Source organism: Bombina bombina, chromosome 5 (genome assembly GCF_027579735.1).
Source record: "Bombina bombina isolate aBomBom1 chromosome 5, aBomBom1.pri, whole genome shotgun sequence".
Classification (NCBI taxonomy): domain Eukaryota; kingdom Metazoa; phylum Chordata; class Amphibia; order Anura; family Bombinatoridae; genus Bombina; species Bombina bombina.
The window spans coordinates 825862181-825881756 of NC_069503.1; the positions used below are offsets into that span (position 1 = coordinate 825862181).

The 19576-nt window shown below is 39.8% G+C and overlaps 1 protein-coding gene across 1 annotated transcript in view; it reads right to left on the minus strand.

Moving 5' to 3' along the window:
• Positions 1 to 499, minus strand: part of LOC128660870 (myosin regulatory light chain 2, smooth muscle minor isoform) — a 70804-nt gene extending 70305 nt beyond the window's left edge. The window contains exon 1 of the mRNA XM_053714952.1: positions 341 to 499. The gene's annotated coding sequence lies outside the window, so the exon portion shown is untranslated. The remainder of the gene's footprint in view (positions 1 to 340) is intronic.
• Positions 500 to 19576: the final 19077 nt, after the last annotated feature.

The window sequence follows — 19576 nt, forward strand, 5'->3', positions numbered from 1 at the left end:
GTCGTTACTTAGACAGACCCTAACGATTTACAATAATACTTCTTCCTAACAAGACGTGTGTCCTTGCTGATAGTCATCAATCTTAATTCATATAAGATCCCGCAAGATTCTAAAAAATGGTGATATAAATTTAAGCGTAACCCCTACATGTGTTCACCACAAGCAGCTGTGTACACATCATAGATTTGGGGGCCAGGAACAACCCGAGCCGCCCGCAATTCAGTATGTGACGCAACCTATTTAACAAATCCTCCACTACCGTCAAACTGACGCACTAAATTTACACAAGATCGCGAAGAGACTCTTAAATAATAGTTACCGAGCACAGAAATACACTCACCTAACGTGCACAAGAGAATTCCTCGGCAATATTGGCAGCGGCTTTCCCTCACCAACTGATGTCACCTAATGCCAACACCCAACCACGCCCACAGAACACACACTTCCGCATAACTAGCCAGAGGGAACGGATGGACGATTGCATTCGATAAAATAGGGGGACACTGATTTACACAATAAATATATATCATGAAGTATAATAAGACACGTTTTAGACACGTTATAGCATTTTACGTTTTGAAAAAAAAGTTTAGGTGAAGTTCTATAGAATTTTGGCTTTACTAAAAGAGCTGTTCTTAAACGACGTTCTCTGCATTTCGTTACAGTTGGTTTAGTCTTGTATACAGACGGGTCTGCATTCCTACTAGCACTGACGTCACACTGCCTTTGCCTGACATATGCCCTTGTATGGAAGCAGTGGCAGCAGCAGTCTCGCGAAAGTTAACAGACGCGCACGTAACGTTACGTGCTGTGAAACTGCGTAGGGGAGTATTACGTTTCCTGTGTGTGCGGGACGGGTGTCAGAGGATATATTTATTTCTATAATATGATTAAAAAAAAAATTAAAAAAAATAAATATATATATATATATATATAACACAGTTTAAGAACTAAGTTCCTCACTGAAATAGCTGCGCACACACAAGATATATATATATATATATATATAAAATAAAATCAATACAATAAATTAAAAATCAATGTCATAAGATAATTAACGTATCTGTAATTAAATAAATATCATAGTCTTGTTAAAATTGATAATCCACGAGAAGTACTGGCTGCTGTAGTCCAGTAGTAATGATCTAAAAAATCAAGCGCACAAAAGCACTTCTCATAGTGCAATAAATTTTAATACATTTTAATGCATCAGCGCTGCGGAATCTGTTGGCGCTCTACAAATACCTGATAATAATAATAATTTAAAAATTAATAAACAATAAACTTCCCACACAAATGGGTACTCACAAAAGAGCCCTCAATCAAATGAGGTAAGATACAGGCACAGGTTTGTAAATTAAAGGGACAGTAAACCTCAAAAATAATGTTATATAATTCTGCACGTAGTGCAGAATTATATAACATTATATTAGCGCAAACTTTATAAGATATAATATTCCCTTTGAATTTTTTTAAACAACGGCTGTTTTTCAGACCCGCTCTCTGTGCTCTTCTGAGCGGGTCTGTTTTTATTACACAGCGCATCGGGCCAGCTGTATAGTCACAGCCCGGCCCGACCGCGCCATAACACTAAGTGCAGCTTGCTCCTGCTCTGTCTGACAGCAGGAGCGAGCTGCACTTAGTCTTATGGCGCGGTCGGGCCGGGCTGTGACTATACAGCTGGCCCGATGCGCTGTGTGAAAAAAACAGACCCGCGCTGTGCACGCTCCTGCTCTGTCTGACAGGAGCGAGCTGCACTTAGTGTTATGGCGCGGTCAGGCCGGGCTGTGACTATACAGCTGGCCCGATGCGCTGTGTGAAAAAAACAGACCCGCTCAGAAGAGCACAGAGAGCGGGTCTGAAAAACAGCCATTGTTTTAAAAAATTCAAAGGGAATATTATGTTTTATAAAGTTTGCGCTAATATAATGTTATATAATACTTCACTATGTGCAGAATTATATAACATTATTTTTGAGGTTTACTGACACTTTAAATGTAACTCCTGCTGTTATAATCCAAAGATCTTTTTCCTTCTTCCCCCTCTGGCTCACAGAATGTGTTACTGTTACTACTAAATAGTAGCAATTAAAACCGTCAGCACTAACTAAAGTGGCAGGGAAATATATGGTCGAATACCTAGGCTTGCTAGAGTCACACCACACATTCAATAGTGGTATAATGTGTCTCTAGATATGCCTAAACGGTATATTTACCAATTGTTTTTTTTTTAAATTTATATTTATTTCACAGAAAGAGGTACACAGTGCGTATACATTACAACAAGGTCAGTACCATAACATCTGACAACATTATGTTCATACATTTACATGAGAGCAAATACATAGATAAAACAGTCATTATTTAAGAGCATTATACAATCGATTTGCAATTTCATACGTTACTAAAGTAAAGTTTATTATTTTCTATTTGACCGCTAAATTAGTTTCTAATACCTTCCCTCTGTATTTTCTTTTACCATATTCTTACAATGATCCTTCAAAGCATCCTCCTCATGTTTATCTTAATTAAATCCGTCTATGAAACAGAAAGCAGTCATATACTTAATAAATCTAAGTATGTTATGATTGTTACTTTCCCTTATCTACAACTAACCATAGGATTGGGGTAACACTAAGAAGAAAAAAAGGGCCCCTCCCCTCCGCTGCTCCCCCCCCCCTTCAACGTTGAATGCTCATTATATGCTGTCATCCAGGCAACTCCATTCTCCTCTAAGCCTATCTTCCAGTACTAATTCAGAGTGTGCAAATGGTTTGAGTATTCGCTTCTTTATCTCATGATCCAGTGTCTTAATATAAATCCGCCACTTATTAAGGAAGCCCTTTAATCTGCTCATTTGATCTGTTTTAGTATCCCATTGCTCAATCCATAGCTGTCTCATCATTTTATTTTTTAATTGGGAAATCGTTGGTGGATTTTTAGTGATCCAGTGTTCTAATATACACTTCCTAGCCAGGAGAGTAATTACTACAGCCATTTTTTGCCCTTCAAAATACTTATTAGCCCAATGAAAAAAACATATCTGCCGTACCCCCAAATAAATATCTATCTTATTTTTGTTTGAGCCAATATTGTACTTTGCACCAAAAATATTTAATCTTTGGGCATGCGTAAATGTGATGGATAAAATCTGCGTTATCCCTTTGACATTTATTACATCTATTAATACAGTCCTGTTTCCATTTTGCCATTCTACGCAGGATTAAATAATCTCGATGCAGAAGTCTCAACTGGGATTCCCTAAAAGGAATAAAAACAGTTGCTTTTTTAACTAGCTTGAAGCTATCTCCAATTTGTATGGGCGTTAGACTCCCCGCAACATCCCCGCTCCATTTGTTTACCAATGCCTCCATCCCCTCTATTATGTTTCTATGAATCAGACATTTGTAAAATCCTGTTATAGAAAAGTATCCTTTTTTAAAGTCGACTTGTGATTGATTAAAGACCGAGATATCCCAAAATGATGCGTCCTTTTTTTATTAAATTCGTAATATAATGCCGTACTTGCAAATATGCATACAAATGAGTTCTAGGAAGCTCAAATTTAGCTTGCAAGTCTTGAAAAGTCCACATCACTTTATTTAAGGAGTCTCCAATGGTTCTGAGTCCTTTCCTTTTCCAAAACTGAAAAGGGCTTGAGTCTATACCTGCTGGAAATTCCCTATTTCCTACTAATGGGCTATATCTAGAGAACGGATATGTGCGACTCAGGTATCTATGTGCTAACTTCCAAGCTATTAAAGCATCCTTATATAACATATGGGACTGTATATTTACTGGCAAATCTCTACCTTGACTGTATGGTAAGAAAGAAAGACTAACTTCCCCTAGAACTGCTTGTTCTAATACTTTATCATAGAAGTGTTCTGTGCTTAACTGCCAGTCTAAAACATTCCGAAGCAATGTAGCTCAGTTATAGAGTCTAAAGTCCGGTACGCCTAAACCTCCATTTAAAAATGAAGCATATATTAAGAGCAATTCTTGCTTTTTTTCCTTTCCAAAGAAATTTCCGAACTGCATTGTTTAAGTTTTGCAAGTCTCTTTTTTGTAAGTAGAACTGGAAGCATCAGCAGGGGGTATAATAATTTAGGTAGTATTAACATCTTTATAAGATCAATTTTCCCAGCTAAGAATAAGGGAAGATGCAGCCAGCTTTCTAATATAGCTGTTATTTCTACACATTGCTTAGAGATATTTAACTTGTATATCAAGTATGGATTATTAGTCAAATGTATGTCAAAGTTTGATAATAATAATAATTATTTGCAATTTATATAGCGCTTTTCTCCCTGTGAGACTCAAAGCACTTTATAAATATACCAACATAAGACATAAAAGTTAGGAGTTTCTGAAGGTCAGATAAGCAGACTGAATGCCTGATGGAAGAGGTGGGTCTTTAGCTTTTTTTTAAAAGTCTGTAAGGACGGTGCCTCTCTGATTGCGCACGGTAAAGAGTTCCAGAAAGTAGGGGCAGCGTGGCAGAATGCTCTGGAGCCTGAGTTTGTCCTTATTCTTGGCACTGAGAGGAGGGATGTGTTGGCTGACCTAAGTGAATGGGATGGGATGTAGGGTGTCAGGAGCTCTTTCAGGTACTGTGGGCCTTGGTTGTTTAAGGCTTTGAAAGTCAGCAGGCCAATTTTAAAATATGTTCGCCATTTAATTGGAAGCCAATGCACTGAGTGGAGAACAGGTGTTATGTGGCAGGAGCGAGTTTGATTGGTCAATAGTCTGGCTGCTGCGTTTTGTACTGTCTGAAGGGGATGGAGTTCTTTTTTTGGGAGGCCCAAGTAAAGTGCATTGCAGTAATCTAGCCTAGAGGATACAAATGCATGGATTAATGTTGGCATATCATCCGGGGGAATTAAGTGTTGTATCCTGGCTATGTTTTTCAGATGTAAGTAGGCAGATTTTATTACGGAGGAAATCTGCTGTTTAAAAGATAGTCCAGCGTCAATCAGCACTCCAAGGTTTTGTACCTTTGCTCAACTAACGAGTTCAGAGCCTCCAAGCTCCAGGCCAGTTGGGTGATCGTGGGATATTTTTGATGCTCGGGGTCCCCTCACCAAGAGTAACTCTGTTTTGTCCGGGTTCACTTTGAGACAGCTAGCATTCATCCATTCGATGAGGTCTGTTAAGCAACTGTTTATGCGGCATACTGGGTCTGTAATATCTGGAGCAAAGGAGAAGTAGAGTTGTGTGTCATCAGCGGAACAATGATACCTTAGGTCATGTCGGTTAATGATGTCCCTCAGTGGTAGTAAGTAAATTGCGAATAGCATGGGAGACAGGATAGATCCTTGTGGAACTCCGCAGACCAGTTCTTTTGGTGCTGATGAGCTTGATCCTGATATTACTCTCTGTGATCTACCAGCGAGGAAATATTTAAACCAGTTAAGGACTGTGCCTCCTAGACCACAGATGTACTGCGAGCGCTCTATTAGAATCCTATGGTCAATGGTGTCAAATGCAGCTGAGAGATCCAGGAGGATTAGAATGGAGTAATCACCTTTGTCTCTTGCCATGAGGAGATCATTTAGCACTCAGACTAGCGCTGTTTCAGTGCTGTGGCGGCATCTGAAGCCTGACTGGAAAGGATCTAATATGTTTAGGCGTGATAGATGGGCTTCCAGTTGAGTTGCCACTACTTTTTCAATTATTTTCCCCAGAAATAGGAGGTTGGATACTGGTCTGTAATTAGTCATGCAGTCTGGGTCTAATAAAGGTTTCTTTAGGAGTGGTTTTACCACAGCTTCTTTTAGAGGATCTGGGAAGTCTCCTGTTTTTAGTGAACACTGCACTATTTTTGTGAGGACTGGGGCGAGTGTTTCAATCCATCCAGATATGAGCTGAGTTGGAACAGGGTCTAAGTCACACTTAGTAGGGTGCAACCTTTGTATGGTGTTTTTAACTTCTTTTATATCCACATTTGTAAAAGTGGACCATAAACTGGGGCAATCTGGTATTCCATTGTAGTGGTTCTGGTGTGTAACTGTTTGGCCTGCTGTGATAGCGGTTCGGATTGAGGAAATCTTGTCTCTGAAGAAGTTCGCAAATGCTTCACATTTATCCTGAGAAAAGTTGGTGGGGCTAAGCATGCATGCTGGTTTGCAGAGCCTTTCTACTGTGCGAAACAGTTGCCTGGGTCTATTGTGGGAGAGTGCAATTTCGCGTGATAAAAATGAAGATTTTTTTCTGAGTTATCTTGGATTGATATTTTTTTAGATGTTTGGTAAGAGCGACTTTATCCTCTGGATCATGTGTTCTGCGCCACTTTCTCTCGAGCTTACGTCCTGTTCTTTTCATTTCTCTGATGGAGCTATCAAACCACGGTGCATTGTTGTGGGTTTGGACAGTGCATATGCGAGATGGTGCAATGCTTTCTAGGGTGTCTCTCATGGTTTTGTTGTAGAGTTGGACTAAGGAGCTGGGGTCTTCGCAGGTGCCCATTAGTTCACTTAGATCCATATGTGATGCTACATCCAGTGGTGTCACCCCTTTTAATGAGCGGCGTTTGACCAGGTTCTGAGGCTGGTGTCTGGTTGATTGTGATACAATGGAGAAGTGAATGGAGTGGTGGTCTGACCAAGTAACTGGGTTTACAGTTACTGGTGACACTTCTAGTCCAGACTGAAACACTAGATCAAGTGTATGACCTTTTCTGTGGGTGGGAGTGGTGACGATTTGTGTAAAGCCGAGTGTACTCATCGAGCTGAGGAGACCCTGCCCAAGCAGGGATAGGGTGTTGTCAATCCAAGTGTTGAAGTCTCCTAATATAAGCCATCTGGGGTGTTCATGGATTAAGTCAGCCAAAAGGTCTGGGAGTTCCTGAAGAAATCTCTTCCCATCTCTTGGGGGTCTGTATATTAGCAGTATTCAGAATCCTCTCTCTATTGAGAGGCTGGCAGCTACACATTCAAAAGATTGGGTTTTGTGGACTGATATTGGTCTGGGATTTAAGGATGATTTTGCACAGATCATAACTCCGCCTCCTTTGCGATCTTGTCTCGGGCGGGGGAACACTGTGTAGTTGTCTGGACAAGCTGCCTCTAGAATAGGCCCTGCATTTTCATCTAACCATGATTCTGTGATGTATGCTAATTCCCATGTTTCAATAAGGTCGGAGATAATAGCTGTTTTGTTCTTTATTGATCTGGCATTGCATAGGATTGCTCTGATAGGACAGTCTTGGGATTCTGAGTTTTTGCTCTGTACTTTGGAGACAACGTGTCTTCTAATAGGGATCACACAGAGAGATTTTCTTGATTTGATATTGCGGTTTTTGTGGCTTTTAGGTTGGATCACTTCAATTGGGCTTGCGGGTGGACAGGGTGGTGGGGCAGCTGTGATAGTGTCAGGATATAGGACATTTAAATTTTGATTTTCCTCCACAACAGCCCCTGTCGGCCCCTTTGAAAATGCTGAGTGATTTTAGGGTAGCCACTAGTGAGGGACTGAGTGCTGCGACTGCTTTTTGGGGTCTTAAGGAGTGCAGATGTGAGGGCGTATAGGTGGTCATTCCCTCTGCAGTGAAGGGGTTAAAATAGCTTCTAGTATTTGTAGGAATGTTAGCAGTGGGGGCTGGTTACATTGCCCTGCTCTATAGGATTCAGGCCAGAGTGAGGTGTGAGATTTTGCACTTCAGGCTGCATTGTAGATAACAGATAAGAAAGCATGCAGGGGTTTTAAAACCAATGTATTTTAGTAAAATAGACTTCATCAATAATTTTTCTTGTGTTTAGAAATGAAATCTGAGCATTGCTAAATGGATGATTAAATCCAAACCCAATTTGTGCATGGGTTGAGTCTGTGTTTTTTTTTTTTTTTTTAGTTTAAGTGTACCTTGTTTGTGGTGTTCAGCTGAAGGTATTTCTTTCTGGTAGTAAGATGGTCCGGTGGGAGTATATTTCCATCCGTTGAGTATCTCACTTTAGTAATGTCATCCGAACAATTTTTATGAGTCTAGTTGTGCATTATGTGGAGTCAGTATTGGTCCTTGAAATAATTATGATGAATTTTGAATGTAAGAAGGTTAAAATTAAGATAAATCCAGAAGAGGTCAGGAGCCTGAGGAAAGTGTGGCAGCCAGAAGCGGCGCCTGCCCCTGATCTACTTCTTTAAATGGAAAATTATAATTGTCCTTACTGTTTTTATTTTTATTTAACCAAAGGATCTCAGACTTGGCCATATTCACCTTATACCCTGTCAGCTTTCCAATTGTTAAGTGCTTATAGCAGACAACTGTTTGTAAAAACCGCCTGATGCTGGGCATCGATGTAACGTGACGTAAGGTGGGGAATAAAGGATAGGGATAGGATCTTGGAGGTGGACATTTTGGCCAATGTACACAGGCTTTAACACTAGTACATTTATATATATATATATATATATATATATATATATATATATATATATATATATATATATATATATATATATATATATATACATACACACATATATATATATATATATATATTTGTGTATGTATAGATAGATAGATAGATAGAGAGAGAGAGAGAGAGAGAGAGAGATTTATATTTGTCATAGACCTGGCACTCCTACAGCTTATTACTATTCTAGATTATTCAGGTGCACTGGCACTGTATATTACAACAATATATCCACACATGCACTCTCCGCTTGTAATGTAGTTAGCAATTAGAGTGAATGTAAATTTGAATGAATGAGTGTCTGGTTTTATAAAATACTATTAAACTTTACATTTTAGTGTTTTTTTAAATTGCTTACCTTTTTCTTTAGCAAACCCGGACCGGCGATACACCACTCGCAGCTCCTCTGTACTTAACTCAGCAATATGAAAACCAGCTTCCTCCAATCATGGCATACACCCCAGAGTGTCCATCTCGTGAGACCACACCGTGATTGGAGGAAGCCGGTTTCGTCATTGAAGTGCTAAGTACAGCATGAGAAGCGGGCGGAGGATCGCCGGTCTGGTTTTGCTAAAGATAAGGTAAGTATTTAAGAAAAATGCTGCAATGTAAAGTTTATTGAATGAAAGTGCCCCCGTTTTTAATAGTATTTTTAAAAACCGGGCACTCATTCAACTTTACAATCACTTTAATTAAGATCTCTCTCTTTACATATATATAAATATATATACACTATGTGGGATGTGTATCTATGAGGGTTTCCACCTCAGCCATGGTTTCCTGGACACTTATGAGTTACACATAGGGTTGCCACCCAGCCGGTATTTTACCGGCACAGCCGGTAATTGGTGATTAGGACCCGGTGCCGGTATTAGTAAAATAAAACGGCAATGCAAAAGCCGTTTTTTGCAGCAGCTGTCATGTTACAGATAGGCTACAATCCTATAGGGAATATATTTCCATTACTATATATTATATCACACCTGACAGGGTTCAATCCTCAAGAGTGTGCTAAGTGCTATCTTTACACACTGAGTTTTTCACGGACTCAATAGTGAACACTAACAGCACACTTTGTACTATATTCAAGCGGTGGATATATAAACCCTTATAGGGTGAGCCATTATTTCTTTGTTGAGCTACATTAAATTCAATTGTGAGGGGTATTACTCATCAATATTACCTTTAGGCCAGACCTATTGTTACTACTACCCCTCTATTTTATTCAATGATAGTTACTGGGAACCAGTGTCTGTGATGTTTTTAATGTTTGTATGTTACTCTTTTTTAACTTATATTAATAAAAGTTACATTTTATAAACCTGATAGGATTTGTACTGCCCACTAGTCAGGGCCCAGAGTGCTACACGTGCATACTATCTGAGGGCTAGCACACTGTCTTTTTGTGCTTTTTCTCTTTGTTGTTAATTATACAATCCGTTTTCTGTTGTTACACGTGTTTCCAGCAGATGGCCCCTATTACGGAAATAGAAAAACCACGTTACCACAATAACTGTCTGCTCCTTAAGTAAGCAAGCTTCCCTTCGCCTTGCTATAACACGCTTTAGTCACTGCAAGAGGCGTGGCCTGGGGCGCGTGGGAGATCCGCAAAACAGCAAGACTAGTACTGAGATGTAGGAGCTGTATATGCCTGTGCAGCCTGGACTAGGCAGGGAGGAGAATGTCCTATCTCAACTCTAGATGATTTGCTCATGTCACAGAAGAAGCTGCCAATGCCATGTCAAATTGTGAGCTGCTTTCCTCAACTTGGATTTCTGGACAAAAGCGGCGAAAGTGACAGCATCCCTGAAGTAGCACTTAGAGCTCGAAACGCTGCTGTCATATATTCTAGTGTGAGCCACAGAAAGGCCCAAACACTGACAGCTCCTTCATTTATTTTATCCTTTGTCCAGGAATTTGTGTGTTTCCGATTTACCATTTTTTCTATTGATAGAACTGAATACATAGCTGAACAATACATACATGCTTTAAATTATGTGTAAACGTCAGGTGTATTCCATTAAATGCACTACACAGCCAATGAGCATAGATTCTGCTATATAGACAATAACACACAAAAGCGGGGAAACCTTTTTTTTTACAGATTACTGTTACTCCAAGGGAACATGATAAAAGGGAAACTATGGTTTTAAAAAAGGGTTACACACTTTTGTGGGGTATTCTCTATATATCAGAATCTATGCTAATGAGCTGTGTAGTTTATCTTCTAATAATAATATCACTTTATAGGAAGAATTTGCAGAAATGCATTAAAGATCAACTTTTCTCATACTTTTTTAATACAGCAACATCTGGCAGAAGAATATAAAAGCTTCAGAGTAATACTATAGCCCTTAGAACATTTGCATTCCACAACAGTAGGGACATTTTGCAACATTAAATGAATTTGCACTTTTGTGGCTCCGCCCTCACCCATGGCCGGTATTGTTTTGATAAAAAGGAGGCAACCCTAGTTACACATGTTGCAGGAAGGAATATGAAAAGAGCTGTCCAAAAACACTATACAGTTGTTACTTCCTGCACGCCATGCAGCATGTGTGACTAATAAGTGTCCTGAAAAACAGGCAACCCTAGTATCTATCTATCTATCTATTTAACTATCTATCCACTATGGGATGCTGACCAGAAAAAAAAATTAAAAGGCGAAAAGAGGAAAAGGCGAAAATCACCATGCTAATTGTTTTTTTTATAGATATAATTGCTTTTTTTATATAATGCTATTTCACACTTAATAGACTACAGTATAGTGTAAATATAACTTATATGCACTAGGAAACAAACAAAAAATGGTGTGACTCACATTATAGCTTTATTTGCTTTATTGCAATGGTCTGGAACCAAACCCGCAATATATCCGAGGTACGCCTGTGTATCAAAGTTAAAACTAACATAGGACAATGTTTCTCTAAATAGCAACTCAGCCAGCCAACAGTAATCAACAATCTATTACTTATACATTCTCATTAATATTTTTAAGATCACTCTTGAATTATTTGCACAATGCGGGTCATCTACAAAGAGGGTGTTCAGTCCAAACTTTACCTGAGCGGAAAATTTAATTACACCATTATAATACCCAACTGAGGGGCGGAGTCGACAGTCAACGGGAGCAGACGTGCCAGAGGAGAGCTCCTGACTCTAGACCCATAAAAGTTAAATAAAAGCCTCAATATTACTTACATTTGGGGGCAATTTTGATATATATAAGACCACAACTATAGCCTCCTTATCCTTGCATAAAATAAGGGACCTCTATCAAAACTTTTGAATCGCGGGCGCATTCACAGGCCCAGTAACTGCTCATCCTTGCTGAGGTGTCCCTTACTAGCTCCGGAGGGTCGGGGATCCGCTCCGGAGCAGAAGATTGCTGCTTCATTGCCGGCTAGGAGGTCAGTCTGACCGCTGCACTTGCGACCGGAGACCTAACAGCAACACCATTCACGTTGCCCAGGCTGGGCCTTACCTCCCCCTGGGACTGCTTACACAGCCCCACTGATCATCATCCCGGGAGCAGTCATTCCACGACCCAAGCCTCACGAACTGTTACCTGTGATCCTGTGGTACCGAGTCCTCCGCGCGCCTGAACAACTTTAGGCGCGGGGAGCCGCCATCTTGCTTGGGGCCTTTCTCTCCTGACATGGCGCGGCCTCTGCTGGTGTGCTCAGAGGGGTCCGCAAACGAAGTTATTTTGTCGATCAACAACCTCCGGTCCCAGGGGAGAGGCTCCTGTTGCATCCCCTGGCTGCCGGAGAACGGAGATTCTTGGAGGAGTGGGCCCGGCTGGGGTGGAGGACTGCGGGCCTGATCTGAACCAGCAAAACGCAAGGGGAGGTGAGTCAATCCCAACTTAAACACACACAACCGGAGGAATACCCTAGATTGACACCTACCCCTATCGATTTCCTTCCATTTTTTCTGAGGACACTTTGGGGAAAAAATAAGGGGGAAAGAAAAACCAAAAAAAACAACAAAAAAGGCAGTGCATGGTTCGTCTTGAGGAGCCCTGAGGCCTACACATCTCACACCCGGTAGGCCTCACCTGCAGTATCACAAGACTAGAACCCTTTTAACATCAGGCACCTCATCACTGAACACCACTGACCTGCAACCGCAACAGCAGTGATAACACTCACTATTAATACCTATACCCTACATCTATAGCTCCTCAAAATAAACATACATACCGCAATAAATAAAAGAGGCTAATAGGGGCTGAGAATTAGCTGGCGGGAAAAGACGCCATTTAAAAGACACTGCAACAGGGACACATAAAGCCTCTGTTAACACCCCTCTCGTTGCTCTAATGTGAGTACCAGCATATTTATCTAAGAACAGTCTCCTTACAAGACTCCATTATACCAAATTCTCGGCCTAGGCTGTGGAGCTTTATAGCAACAACCTGGGAATACCAGTTGAGAATTAGCAGGAGCCTACAAGTCACCAGACAAGAGAGACTTTTCAAATATACCATCTCACTACCCTAAACGCATTATGTGAAATTGAAAAAGAACTCCAATAATCACATTTCCTGATAATTAACCGATATGCACTAACTAAGTGTTGGACTACCACAAGCATGAACAAACACCCCTAAATACTACCTAAAGATCCTGAGAATAGCGAAGCACAAGGAACAACACAAGTCAGGGCCTATCTCAAATTTAAGATACAATATAGGGCTGCCTACATATCATCACTCTTACCATGAAGAACAAGTCACAAACAGTGAAAGAATGCCTATCAAGGTCCCAATCAAAACAAAAGGGACCGGATAAAAGTAACTCTCCTGTGGCAACTAACTCAATGACACAAACCCCTGAGACTCCTGGAGGTTTGAGAACAGAGGAGACCAATAAAGAGCTTCTAGCCCAAATTAAATCAATATTCCAGGAAGAATTCAAAATGGCCCTGTCTGAGATAAGGCAAGATATTAGAGAAATAGGTGGGAGAACAGCGGAACTAGAAGAAAAACTAGACAATGTAACAGAAGAAATCCCTATACTCAGAAACTCCATACAAGACAACTCTTCATACATCTGCAGACTTGAAGAACAGATTGAAGATCTGGAAAACAGATCTCGCAGATCTAACCTGAGAATTCGAAATCTCCCAGAGACTTAAAAATCTTGAAGAAACCGTTACTGATCTATTCACACAACTAATCCCAGATATTGAACCAGATATGTTATTGATGGACAGGGTCCATAGGGCTCTCACAAGACCGCAACCAAATTCTGCTAGAGACATTATTCTAAAACTGCACTACTACCATGTTAAAGAAAAAATATTGAAAGCAGCCAGAGACCAAAAATGCATAGAATATGAAGGTCATAATCTGCAAATATACTCAGATCTCGCTCCAATAACACTTCGGAAAAGAAGGGACTTGAAACCCATTACCACAGCTCTAACAAAGGAGCATATAAAATATAGATGGAACTTCCCCTTCAAACTGGCCTTTACATATCAGAACGGAAATTACACCTGTACTACTTTGGAGGAAGGAAAGGCCATACTAGATCGTCTACAAATACAAATGGACACTCCTGTTACTCCTGCAAGCTCATCATCCACTAGGAAAACTTTTCAGAAAGAATGGATCCCGATCGGGAGAAAAGGAAAAGCAACGAAACAAAGGGCAAACCCCAGCAAGGATACTGACGGAGAAGAAACTGATGACACAGTAGATCCCCCACCTTGAGAACAAGGCTAATCTGGAATCTTTATCTAATCCAGAACTTTTTCAAAAGTTGAGAGGATTGACCCAACTTGAAGGGACAAGGCTTGTATAGTGACATTCTTTTGTTTGAGGTTCAATTTTGATATGTTATTGTTTTAGGGTTACTTTTCGGTTGCAATGTTTATATGTTACAGTCTGTAGGCAATGCTCAATTCAGAAAGGTATAGCTCCCCGCTTAGATAGCATACCACCTTCAAATTCATATTTGTCTAAGCTAGCTCTTCAACTAATAGATAGCATAAGAAATATTGGTAGCCCCTACTGCCTCTCTGAACTTAATTATCCTATTTAAGTTTTTGAAAACACATTGCCTACAATTCTTAGTTAGATTTACATTCAAAATGTTTACTAGTAGAATTTAAAAGAGTAATAAATATTCCCAGGATCTCCCCCACCCCCTCCCCTCCCCACCTCCCCATTCCCCCCATCCCTTACCCCCTTCCCCTAACCCATGTTCATGCTAAACTTTCTGATCAGGTAAATGTGATGTAAACACTATGTTCCACATCACATATTTATTATTATTATTTCTAGAATTTATTTGTACTTCATTTTTACTTCACTCTTGGTCACTAATTTCCAGGTCATTCCACACATTCACTGTGACAGTTCATTCGGATATCTATTCTCATGTACTGCCTATTGCAATATTACCTGTTTTGCTAATTTTTTCCTCCATTCACCATGTAGGCTTGATCATAACTTTCCCACAGAAGCCAAGCTTGGCCTGGTCCATGGAGCTCCCCCTCCAAAAAGGAGAGACCGCGATCCATTCATCAGAGGCCCTAAGGTACCTTACTATAGCTGTTCTGTCTAAAGATATATCATGTCAATAAAAATAATATCACATAATGTTAGGGGCTTAAATTCCGATATCAAACGGAAAAAGGCAATCTCAGAATACAAGGCGCTAAAGGCCAAGATAATAATGCTACAAGAAACACACTTCACGTCAGCATACACACCCACATACTGGGATAAGGCGTTCCCCACACAATATCATGCTATAGGCCCGAAAAAGAAATGCGGGGTCTCAATACTAATACACTCTTCCCTAAATTTCCATGAGGAATCTGTTACAAAAGACAGAGAAGGCAGATATTTAATAATACAAGGTTCAATACAAAATACCCCAATTCTGTTAGTTAACGTGTATGCCCCTAATGAGCTACAAGCCAATTTTATTTCTAAACTTAGCAAGCACCTCACGATGTGGAAAAGGTATAAAATTATAGTGGGTGGGGACTTCAATCTCACTATGAATGACAGAATTGACAGATCCTCACAAGCGAAGTCGCCTGTTAACAAACTCACCAAATCAAGCAGGATCCTGCTTGACTTCTCACTAGATCATAATCTGATAGATGGGTGGCGAGCTCTAAATCACGGAACTAGAGATTACACATATTATTCCCCTATGCATTCATCTCAATCTAGAATAGATTATATCTTTGTGAGTCAAATTCTAGTACCCTTACTCTCCAAAGCATCTATCACAAACTGCTCCTGGTCAGACCATTCCATAGTGGAAATCACTCTGTCAGGACTGATTAACCCATACAGGACTAAATCCTGGACTCTAAATGCATCCCTGTTTAGGGAAGGTCCGGAACTAACACAACTTAAGCAACAAATCACTGAATTTATCAATATCAACAATAACTCCACACAGAACCCTATCTTAGAATGGGGAGCACTAAAGGCATATACGCGAGGTTTACTTATGGCTGAATCTGGCAGACAAAATAAACTTAGGGAAACTAAATTAATAAACCTAAAAGCGGAGACAAACAGGCTTCGATCACAAATAGGGCTTAACCCTTCACGTAATTTAACTAACCTACTCAAGACCAAAAATGCAGAATTAGACTCACTTCTAAATAAGGAAGCAGCAAGATCTATAAAAATAGTGGACACTCAGTACTATATCTACGGCAATAAGCCTGACCGAATGCTAGCTAACAAACTAAAAGAAATAACGAAAATCACAACAGTCCCCCAGGTACAATCTCCAAATAACAAAATGACCAATGACCCCCAGGACATTGCCAACATTTTTGCAGACTACTATGATAAACTGTATAATATATCATTAGCAAATAAAGGTAGAGACAAAGCCCCAGACCTATCCGCCTTTCTTGGAGAGAGTACGATGCCAACTATAACAGAAGAGGAGTTAGAATCCCTAAATAGCCCCATAACCCAAGAGGAAATAAAATTGAATATTAAAAATCTTAAACGATCTAAAGCCCCAGGACCTGATGGCTACCCTGCCATCTTTTATAAAATACTACATCCCATTCTGATACCTCAGCTAGTCAAAGTATTTAATGCCATGATGCAGGGTAAAGATATACCTAGAGAAATGCTGTCGGACAGAATTACAGTAATCCCAAAACCGGGGAAAAATAAACAACATTGCCACAACTACCGACCCATTTCCTTAATCAATCAGGATATTAAATTATTTACTAAAATTTTAGCGAACCGCCTAAACCCACTCCTTATTAAACTAATTCACCCAGACCAAGTTGGATTTATTTCACAAAGAGAGGCCCCAGACAACACTAGGAAGATTATTGATCTGATCAATATAGCCACGGTGGGAAGAATGCCTTCTCTGTTCCTCTCTTTGGACGCAGAGAAGGCATTCGATAGAATTAACTGGGACTTTATGTTTGCGGTTCTGGAGAGGGTGGGTATTTCAGGGTCATTTTATGACGCTATCAAATCACTATATTCATTCCCAACAGCTTTTGTAAAATTGGCAGGATATCAGTCTAAAACCATACATATCAACAACGGAACTAGACAGGGATGCCCGCTATCCCCACTGCTATTTGCTTTGAGCATAGAACCGTTGGCTATTAAAATTAGAGAAAATCGAGACATCTCCGGAATTCAGGTAGGCCAAACAGAACATAAGATATCCCTGTTCGCCGATGATGTGATCTTGACGTTAACTAAACCCTTATTATCCCTCCCACCGGTATACAAATTAATACAGCAGTTTGGGTTCCTATCGGGTTATAAAATAAATGAGGAGAAATGCGAAGCCCTAGGAATCGAGTTACCAAACCACACTAAAAAACTTATGGAACTTAATTTTGCATTCAAATGGCCAAAAAAGTCCATTAAATATCTAGGAATTAACCTATCTAATAATATACACTCCCTATATCAATTAAATTACCTCCCCATGTTTAAAAAAATTAGAGCCTTATTAATAAAATGGACGAAACTCAAAATCTCTCTATATGGACGAATTATCTCTACCAAGATGTCCCTGCTACCCAAATTGCTATATTTATTCCGCTCCCTGCCAATATCTCTTCCCCTGTCGGACCTACATAAACTCCAAAAGGATATCTCGAAGTTTGTATGGCAGGGTAAAAGAGCAAGAATCAATAAAAATATCATGTGTACTTCAAAAAGAGAGGGGGGGGTGGGTCATCCAAACCTTGTCCCATACTATTACTCAGCCCGTATGGCCCAGACCTTACATTGGTTCAAACCTCATGATAATTCGCAATGGATAAAAATTGAATCTAACATTATGAACACCTCGCCATTATCCAATCTCTTATGGACCCCCAACAATGATATCACTCATAAAAAATGTGAATTTATTGCAATTCAGCATACCCTACACATTTGGAAAACTGTGAACTCCAAATTCCCCCTCCTCAATAGGAGATCAATGATCACTCCCTTGACACCCAAAAACACCCCACTCGATAAAATTACACAACAGAAATGGCATAATAAAGGGCTTTACAGAATAGCAGACATATACAAAGACGCCAAGTTAATTTCATACGAACAGTATCAAGCCTTAGATAGCGAAGATAGAAATATTTGGTATCATTACCTCCAATTAAAATCAAGAGCACAACAAATTATGGGGGGGGGAGAAGGTTCCTATAAGTACCACACTAGAGAGGCTTTGCCTTTCTGATCAGAACGTTAGAAGTGGGATCTCTACCCTATATACACTACTCAACAGCACTCCACAAGATAGCAAACCACCTATAATGCTAAAATGGGAAAATGACACAGGGAAAACCTGGTCTATAGAGACATGGAAGGAGAATTTAGCCAGTGGGTTATCTTTCTCACAAAATGCGGCTCTTAAGGAAAATTTCGTTAAGGTAGCCTTCAGATGGTACTTATTTCCAACTAGGTCGGGAGGAGGGGGAGACCCTCTCACCAAACTTTGCTATAGAGGGTGCGGCGAAACTGGGACATACGTCCACATGTGGTGGGACTGCAGACTAGTTAAGGAAGTTTGGAATCAGGCCTCCTCCCTAGTGAGTGAGATTCTCCAAAAAACAATAACGTTGACAATGGAGCAGGCTCTCCTCCACTTCCCGATTCCAGGAATCTCCAAACATAATAATAAGTTAGCAAGATGGATCTGTACTATTGTCAGACTGAGCATAGCCCAATTTTGGAAGGGAACCCCCCCTAGTTTTGATATGATCAAACAAAAGATGATATATCACTTTGATATGGCGAGCGCCACAGCAGAATATCTAGACGATAAAATAACATTTCTTCAGCAATGGGAACCCTTCATACATTACTATGAAGCCTCGAGGAGGAGAGGGGGGGGCAGGAATGGACTAGGCCAAGCAAAACTTATATAAAATAGAACCACAAAACATCTTAGGAGAGTGGAGACACATTTGTACCCATATGTCAAAATGTTTTTCTTTGTAATGTATGTGATTTGTACCGAGCGACTTGAGAATGTTGGAACTTATGACCACTGTTTACTGTTTTTGTATTTGTAAAAATTTATGAATAAAAATATTTTCACCATAATACCCAACTGAATTACAGTAACAAGCAGTTTCCTAGTGGGGAATGTAAATTGTGAAAACAACAAGTAAATAACTAACTTCTAGGTTGCGTATTTTTTATTATTATGTGTTGCAATAAAGAAAGAATTATCTGTATACACATTATATAAAGAAAGCACTAGAGGGATGAATCGCCGGAAACAGTAGTTATGAAGCAGCGGTCTAAAGACCGCTGCTCCATAACTTGTCCATCAGCTCCTATATGATCAGAATGATTGACACCCCTGCTAGCTAGTTACTCTAGTTTTATGCTTGTTATTAATTTAGACTCTTATATCTATGAATTTATTTCGTTATTAAATTATCAATTTCAAAAGACACACTTCTTTCTATTTAACTACACTAAACACATATACACATTTGAACAATCATATAGTTTTCAAACTAATCTTATGAAAGAACTTTTACACAAAATTATGTGGAAAAAAGACACAATCCCCACTATCCAAGAAATTCACAACAATCTTAAGCTAGAGAGATACCATTACTTAACATTCAACACCTTGGATGCATGCCACAATATATTGTTCCTTTGGGAAT